Source organism: Lethenteron reissneri, chromosome 45, assembly GCF_015708825.2.
Source record: "Lethenteron reissneri isolate LAM-NWPU_2019-01 chromosome 45, ASM1570882v1, whole genome shotgun sequence".
Lineage (NCBI taxonomy): Eukaryota > Metazoa > Chordata > Hyperoartia > Petromyzontiformes > Petromyzontidae > Lethenteron > Lethenteron reissneri.
Genome location: NC_083823.1, coordinates 9257978 through 9265045, shown reverse-complemented (window position 1 = coordinate 9265045; position 7068 = coordinate 9257978). Strand labels below are relative to the sequence as shown.

The window sequence follows — 7068 nt, the reverse complement described above, 5'->3', positions numbered from 1 at the left end:
TGTGGGTCTCTGTGTGGTGAGTGTGTGGGTTTCTGTGTGGTGAGTTTGTGGGTCTCTGTGTAGGGAGTGTGTAGGTCTCTGTGTGGTGAGTTTGTAGGTCTCTGTGTGGTGAGTGTGTGGGTCTCTGTGTGGTCAGTGTGTGGGTCTCTGTGTGTGTGGTCAGTGTGTGGGTCTGTGTGGTGAATTTGTGCGTCTCTGTGTTGGAAGTCTGTGGGTCTCTGTGTAGGGAGTGTGTAGGTCTCTGTGTGGTGAGTTTGTAGGTCTCTGTGTGGTGAGTGTGTGGGTCTCTGTGTGATGAGTCTGTGGGTCTCTGTGTGGTGAATCTGAGTCTCTGTGTGGTGAGTGTGTGGCTCTATGTGTGGTGAGTGTGTGGGTCTCTGTGTAGGTAGTGTGTGGGTCTCTGTGTAGGGAGTGTGTGGGTCTCTGTGTGATGAGTCTGTGGGTCTCTTTGTGATGAGTCTGTGGGTCTCTCTGTGGTGAGTGTGTGGGTCTGTGTGGTGAGTGTGTGGGTCTCTGTGTGTTGAGTGTGTAGGTGGGTCTCTGTGTGGTGAGTGTGTGGGTATCTATGTGGTGAGTGTGTGGGTCTCTGTGTGGTGAGTGTGTTGGTGGGTCTCTGGGTGGTGAATGTGTGGGTGGGTCTCTGTGTGGTGAGTGTGTGGGTCTCTGTGTGGTGAGTTTGTGGGTTTCTGTGTTGGAAGTCTGTGGGTCTCTGTGTGGTGAGTTTGTAGGTCTATGTGTGGTGAGTGTGTGGGTCTCTGTGTAGGTAGTGTGTGGGTCTCTGTGTAGGGAGTGTGTGGGTCTCTGTGTGATGAGTCTGTGGGTCTCTTTGTGATGAGTCTGTGTGTCTCTCTGTGGTGAGTGTGTGGGTCTGTGTGGTGAGTGTGTGGGTCTCTGTGTGGTGAGTGTGTAGGTGGGTCTCTGTGTGGTGAGTGTGTGGGTCTCTGTGTGGTGAGTGTGTGGGTATCTATGTGGTGAGTGTGTGGGTCTCTGTGTGGTGAGTGTGTTGGTGGGTCTCTGTGTGGTGAATGTGTGGGTGGGTCTCTGTGTGGTGAGTGTGTGGGTCTCTGTGTGGTGAGTTTGTGGGTTTCTGTGTTGGAAGTCTGTGGGTCTCTGTGTGATGAGTCTGTGGGTCTCTGTTTGGTGAGTGTGTGGGTCTCTGTGTGGGGAGTGTGTGGGTCTCTGTGTGGTGAGTGTGTGGGTCTCTGTGTGCTGGGTCTGTGGGTCTCTGTGTGGTGAATCTGTGGGTCTCTGTGTGGTGAATCTGAGTCTCTGTGTGATGAGTGTGTGGGTCTCTGTGGTGAGTGTGTGGGTCTGTGTGGTGAGTGTGTGGGTCTCTGTGTGGTGTGTGTGGGTTTCTGTGTGGTGAGTTTGTGGGTCTCTGTGTAGGGAGTGTGTAGGTCTCTGTGTGGTGAGTTTGTAGGTCTCTGTGTGGTGAGTGTGTGGGTCTCTGTGTGGTCAGTGTGTGGGTCTCTGTGTGTGTGGTCAGTGTGTGGGTCTGTGTGGTGAATTTGTGCGTCTCTGTGTTGGAAGTCTGTGGGTCTCTGTGTAGGGAGTGTGTAGGTCTCTGTGTGGTGAGTTTGTAGGTCTCTGTGTGGTGAGTGTGTGGGTCTCTGTGTGATGAGTCTGTGGGTCTCTGTGTGGTGAATCTGAGTCTCTGTGTGGTGAGTGTGTGGCTCTATGTGTGGTGAGTGTGTGGGTCTCTGTGTAGGTAGTGTGTGGGTCTCTGTGTAGGGAGTGTGTGGGTCTCTGTGTGATGAGTCTGTGGGTCTCTTTGTGATGAGTCTGTGGGTCTCTCTGTGGTGAGTGTGTGGGTCTGTGTGGTGAGTGTGTGGGTCTCTGTGTGTTGAGTGTGTAGGTGGGTCTCTGTGTGGTGAGTGTGTGGGTATCTATGTGGTGAGTGTGTGGGTCTCTGTGTGGTGAGTGTGTTGGTGGGTCTCTGGGTGGTGAATGTGTGGGTGGGTCTCTGTGTGGTGAGTGTGTGGGTCTCTGTGTGGTGAGTTTGTGGGTTTCTGTGTTGGAAGTCTGTGGGTCTCTGTGTGGTGAGTTTGTAGGTCTATGTGTGGTGAGTGTGTGGGTCTCTGTGTAGGTAGTGTGTGGGTCTCTGTGTAGGGAGTGTGTGGGTCTCTGTGTGATGAGTCTGTGGGTCTCTTTGTGATGAGTCTGTGGGTCTCTCTGTGGTGAGTGTGTGGGTCTGTGTGGTGAGTGTGTGGGTCTCTGTGTGGTGAGTGTGTAGGTGGGTCTCTGTGTGGTGAGTGTGTGGGTCTCTGTGTGGTGAGTGTGTGGGTATCTATGTGGTGAGTGTGTGGGTCTCTGTGTGGTGAGTGTGTTGGTGGGTCTCTGTGTGGTGAATGTCTGGGTGGGTCTCTGTGTGGTGAGTGTGTGGGTCTCTGTGTGGTGAGTTTGTGGGTTTCTGTGTTGGAAGTCTGTGGGTCTCTGTGTGATGAGTCTGTGGGTCTCTGTTTGGTGAGTGTGTGGGTCTCTGTGTGGGGAGTGTGTGGGTCTCTGTGTGGTGAGTGTGTGGGTCTCTGTGTGCTGGGTCTGTGGGTCTCTGTGTGGTGAATCTGTGGGTCTCTGTGTGGTGAATCTGAGTCTCTGTGTGATGAGTGTGTGGGTCTCTGTGGTGAGTGTGTGGGTCTGTGTGGTGAGTGTGTGGGTCTCTGTGTGGTGTGTGTGGGTTTCTGTGTGGTGAGTTTGTGGGTCTCTGTGTAGGGAGTGTGTAGGTCTCTGTGTGGTGAGTTTGTAGGTCTCTGTGTGGTGAGTGTGTGGGTCTCTGTGTGGTCAGTGTGTGGGTCTCTGTGTGTGTGGTCAGTGTGTGGGTCTGTGTGGTGAATTTGTGCGTCTCTGTGTTGGAAGTCTGTGGGTCTCTGTGTAGGGAGTGTGTAGGTCTCTGTGTGGTGAGTTTGTAGGTCTCTGTGTGGTGAGTGTGTGGGTCTCTGTGTGATGAGTCTGTGGGTCTCTGTGTGGTGAATCTGAGTCTCTGTGTGGTGAGTGTGTGGCTCTATGTGTGGTGAGTGTGTGGGTCTCTGTGTAGGTAGTGTGTGGGTCTCTGTGTAGGGAGTGTGTGGGTCTCTGTGTGATGAGTCTGTGGGTCTCTTTGTGATGAGTCTGTGGGTCTCTCTGTGGTGAGTGTGTGGGTCTGTGTGGTGAGTGTGTGGGTCTCTGTGTGGTGAGTGTGTGGGTCTCTGTGTGGTGAGTGTGTAGGTGGGTCTCTGTGTGGTGAGTGTGTGGGTATCTATGTGGTGAGTGTGTGGGTCTCTGTGTGGTGAGTGTGTTGGTGGGTCTCTGGGTGGTGAATGTGTGGGTGGGTCTCTGTGTGGTGAGTGTGTGGGTCTCTGTGTGGTGAGTTTGTGGGTTTCTGTGTTGGAAGTCTGTGGGTCTCTGTGTGATGAGTCTGTGGGTCTCTGGTGAGTGTGTGGGTCTTTGTGTGGGGAGTGTGTGGGTCTCTGTGTGGTGAGTGTGTGGGTCTCTGTGTGCTGGGTCTGTGGGTCTCTGTGTGGTGAATCTGTGGGTCTCTGTGTAGTGAATCTGTGGGTCTCTGTGTGGTAATCTGAGTCTCTCTGTGATGAGTGTGTGGGTTTCTGTGGTGAGTGTGTGGGTCTGTGTGGTGAGTGTGTGGGTCTCTGTGTGGTGAGTGCGTGGGTCTCTGCGTGGAGAGTGCGTGGTTCTCTGTGTAGTGTGTGTGGGTCTCTGTGTGGTGAGTTTGTGGGTCTCTGTGTTGGAAGTCTGTGGGTCTCTATGTGGTGAGTCTGTGGGTCTCTGTGTGGTGTGTCTGTGGGTCTTTGTGTGGTGAATCTGAGTCTCTGTGTGGTGAGTGTGTGGGTCTCTGTGTAGGGAGTGTGTGGGTCTCTCTGTAGGGAGCGTGTGGGTCTCTATGTGATGAGTCTGTGGGTCTCTTTGTGATGAATCTGTGGGTCTCTCTGTGGTGAGTGTGTGGGTCTCTGTGTGGTGAGTGTGTAGGTCTCTTTGTGGTGAGTGTGTGGGTCTCTGTGTGGTGAGTGTGTGGGTCTCTATGCTGGGTCTGTGGGTCTCTGTGTGGGGAATCTGAGTCTCTGTGTGATGAGTGTGTGGGTCTCTGTGGTGATTGTGTGGGTCTCTGTGTGGTTAGTGTGTGCGTCTGTGTGGGTCTCTGTGTGGTGAGTGTGTGGGTTTCTGTGTTGGATGTCTGTGGGTCTCTGTGTAGGGAGTGTTTGGGTCTCTGTGTGGTGAGTTTCTGGGTCTCTGTATGATGAGTGTGTGGGTCTCTGTGTGGTGAGTGTGTGGGTCTCTTTGTGGTGAGTTTGTGGGTCTCTGTTGGAAGTTTGTGGGTCTTTGTGTTGGAAGTTTGTGGGTGAGCGGTGACGACGACGACGATGGTGATGATGACGACGATGATGATGGGAGCTTCTCCTCCGGCTCCGCTATGTGGAGAGAGAGGCAGCAGCACCACATCAGCACATCATCGTCATCATCATTGTCGTCATCGTCGTCGTCGTCATCGTCGTTACCATCGTCGTCATCCTCATCGTCATCATCGTCGTCATCATCGTCATCATCATCGTCATCATTATCGTCGTCGTCGTTATCCTCATCGTCGTCATTGTCATCGTCTTAATCATCGTCATCATCATTGTCATTGTCGTCATCATCGTCATCATCGTCATCATCAGACCCACAGAGACCCATGCAGACCCGCAGAGACCCATAGACCCATAGACCCACAGAGACCCATAGACCCATGTAGACCATTCATAGTGCGTGACACCGATTCTAAACATGGAGGGGAATATCTGGAGGACCCGGAGAAGAATCCACGTGGTGACCACTACGGGGACAGAAAATCAGACTGCAAATATACAGCAGCGGCAGGCATCGTCAGTGTCGGGATCGAGCCCACAACCTCCTGCGTACCAGGCGAGGTAGCTAATGTCTCATCAGGGTCGGGGTCGAACCCACGACCTCCTGCGTACCAGGCGAGGAGTTAACATCACATCAGGGTCGGGGGTCGATCCCACGATCTCCTGCGTACCAGGCGAGGTAGTTAACATCTCGTTAGGGTCGGGATCGAACCTGGGACCTCCTGCATACCAGGCGAGGTAGTTAACATCTCTTTAGGGTTGGGATCGAACCCACGACCTCCTGCGTACCAGGCGAGGAGTTAACATCACATCAGGGTCGGCATCGAACCCCCGACCTCCTGCGTACCAGGCGAGGTAGTCAACATCTCATCAGGGTCGGGATCAACCCTACGACCTCCTGCGTACCAAGCGAGGTAGTTAACGTCTCATCAGGGTTGGGATCAAACCCACTACCTCCTGCATACCAGGCGAGATAGTTAACATCTCATCAGGGTCGGGATCAAAGCCACGACCTCCTGCGTACCAGGCTGAGGTACACAGAGAGAGGCTCACCATGGCTCAGCAGCTGCAGAGCCCTGCACAGGAGTGGTGCCGCTGCTGCTGATGGTGGTGGTGGCGGCCCAGCTGGTGGTGTCGGCCCAGCTGATGGTGGTGGCCCGGATGGTGGCGGTGGTGGGGGTGGCCTCACTGGTGGTGGCGGTGGCCTCGCTGGTGATGGTAGTGGCCCGGATGGTGGCGGTGGTGGGGGTGGCCTCGCTGGTGGTGGCGGTGGCCTCGCTGGTGATGATAGTGGCCCGGATGGTGGCGGTGGTGGGGGTGGCCTCGCTGGTGGTGGGGGTGGCCTCGCTGATGGTGGTGGTGGCCCGGATGGTGGCGGTGGTGGGGGTGGCGTCGCTGGTGGTGGGGGTGGCCTCGCTGATGGTGGTGGTGGCCCGGTTGGTGGTGGTGGTGGTGGGGGTGGCCTCGCTGGTGGTGGTGGCCCTGCTGGTGGTGGGGGTGGCCCCACTGGTGGTGGAGATGGCCCTGCTGGTGGTGGCCCGGGTAGTGGTGGTGCTTTTGTGCCACCTGTGAGCCAGCGCCTGCTCAGGCGTCATCTGGAGATTTGGATCCCATCTATTGGGAGACACGGAGAGAGGGAGGGAGGGGTGGGAGGGAGGGAGACGCACACGTGGTGAGAGGGGCATGGTGAGATGATTTTACAGGGTGGGAGGTGGGGGGAGAGTGGGGAGGTTGCGGCGTGGGGAGGGAGAGATGGAGAGGGTGGGAGGGAGTGGCGGTGGGAAGTGAGTGGGTGGCAGAGCTGTCAACCCGTACGGTTTATTCGATATTCTTGTACAGGGTAATTGAGTTTTCAGGTCCGTAAGGAGTGCAGCCGTTTCAATTTTGGGTAACAGCAATAATTTGTGTCTATATGTTTCTGTTTGTCCCTTGTGATGGGACTTTACAGGATGAACGTTGAGATTTATAAGGGTCACCGGGTGACCAATAAAGGTCTGAATTGGGTCTGTATAGTAAGGTAGGGTACTGATAAGGGGTTGACAGGTATGGGGTGGTGAGTGGGGATGAGTGAGTGGGGATGAGTAAGTGGGGGTGCATGAGGGCGTGTCGGGGTGAGTGAGGGGTGAGTGTGGTTCGTACTGCAGGCAGCGGCTGACGAAGTCCACCAGCTGAGGGTGGTGGCCCTGCAGCGCGCGGTGCAGGGGGAGGCTTCCCGGTGGCCGCTGCTTGGACAAGTTGTATGGGAGGCCCTCAGAGTCTGCAGAGAAACAGAGAGATGCACGCAGAGTCACCAACCACCACGTCGCCCACATACCCACTCATCCTCTTAACTACCCACCTTCCTATCCACCTACATACCAACTCACCCACCCATTCACCTACCCACCCACCCACTCACCTTCCTATTCACCTACCCAACTATGAAGGCCAGCACTGTGTACATAGACAACAATCTCCCCCTCCCCATATTAGCCTCATCTGATTGCTGGGGAAAGTGCTGTTAGTAGTGAGCAGCACTTATCAAGGCCAGCACTGTGTACATAGACAACAATCCCCCCCCTCCCCATATTAGCCTCATCTCATTGCTGGGGCAAGTGCTGGTAGCAGCGAGCAGCACCTTTGAAGGCCGGAATGGTACACGAGGGGGTGGGTGCCCAGCACCACGCCCGGCCACCTTTGTCTCCTCGCTGGCATTTGTGGCCGTGAGAGGGAATCAAACTCTATGAGTATGGGT

The 7068-nt window shown here is 55.1% G+C and overlaps 1 long non-coding RNA gene across 3 annotated transcripts; it reads left to right on the top strand.

Annotated features, from left to right (window-relative positions):
• The first annotated feature begins 861 nt into the window (after positions 1–861).
• On the top strand, positions 862–3343 carry LOC133353932 (uncharacterized). 3 transcript variants are annotated; one of them, XR_009756496.1, is made up of 3 exons: positions 862–1330; positions 1398–1807; positions 1856–3343. It is a non-coding gene; the product is annotated as an uncharacterized LOC133353932 (long non-coding RNA). The 3 variants fall into 3 exon arrangements; XR_009756497.1 differs by having other exon boundaries at positions 862–1807; positions 1856–2653; positions 2721–3343; XR_009756498.1 differs by having other exon boundaries at positions 862–1807; positions 1856–3130; positions 3202–3322.
• Positions 3344–7068: the final 3725 nt, after the last annotated feature.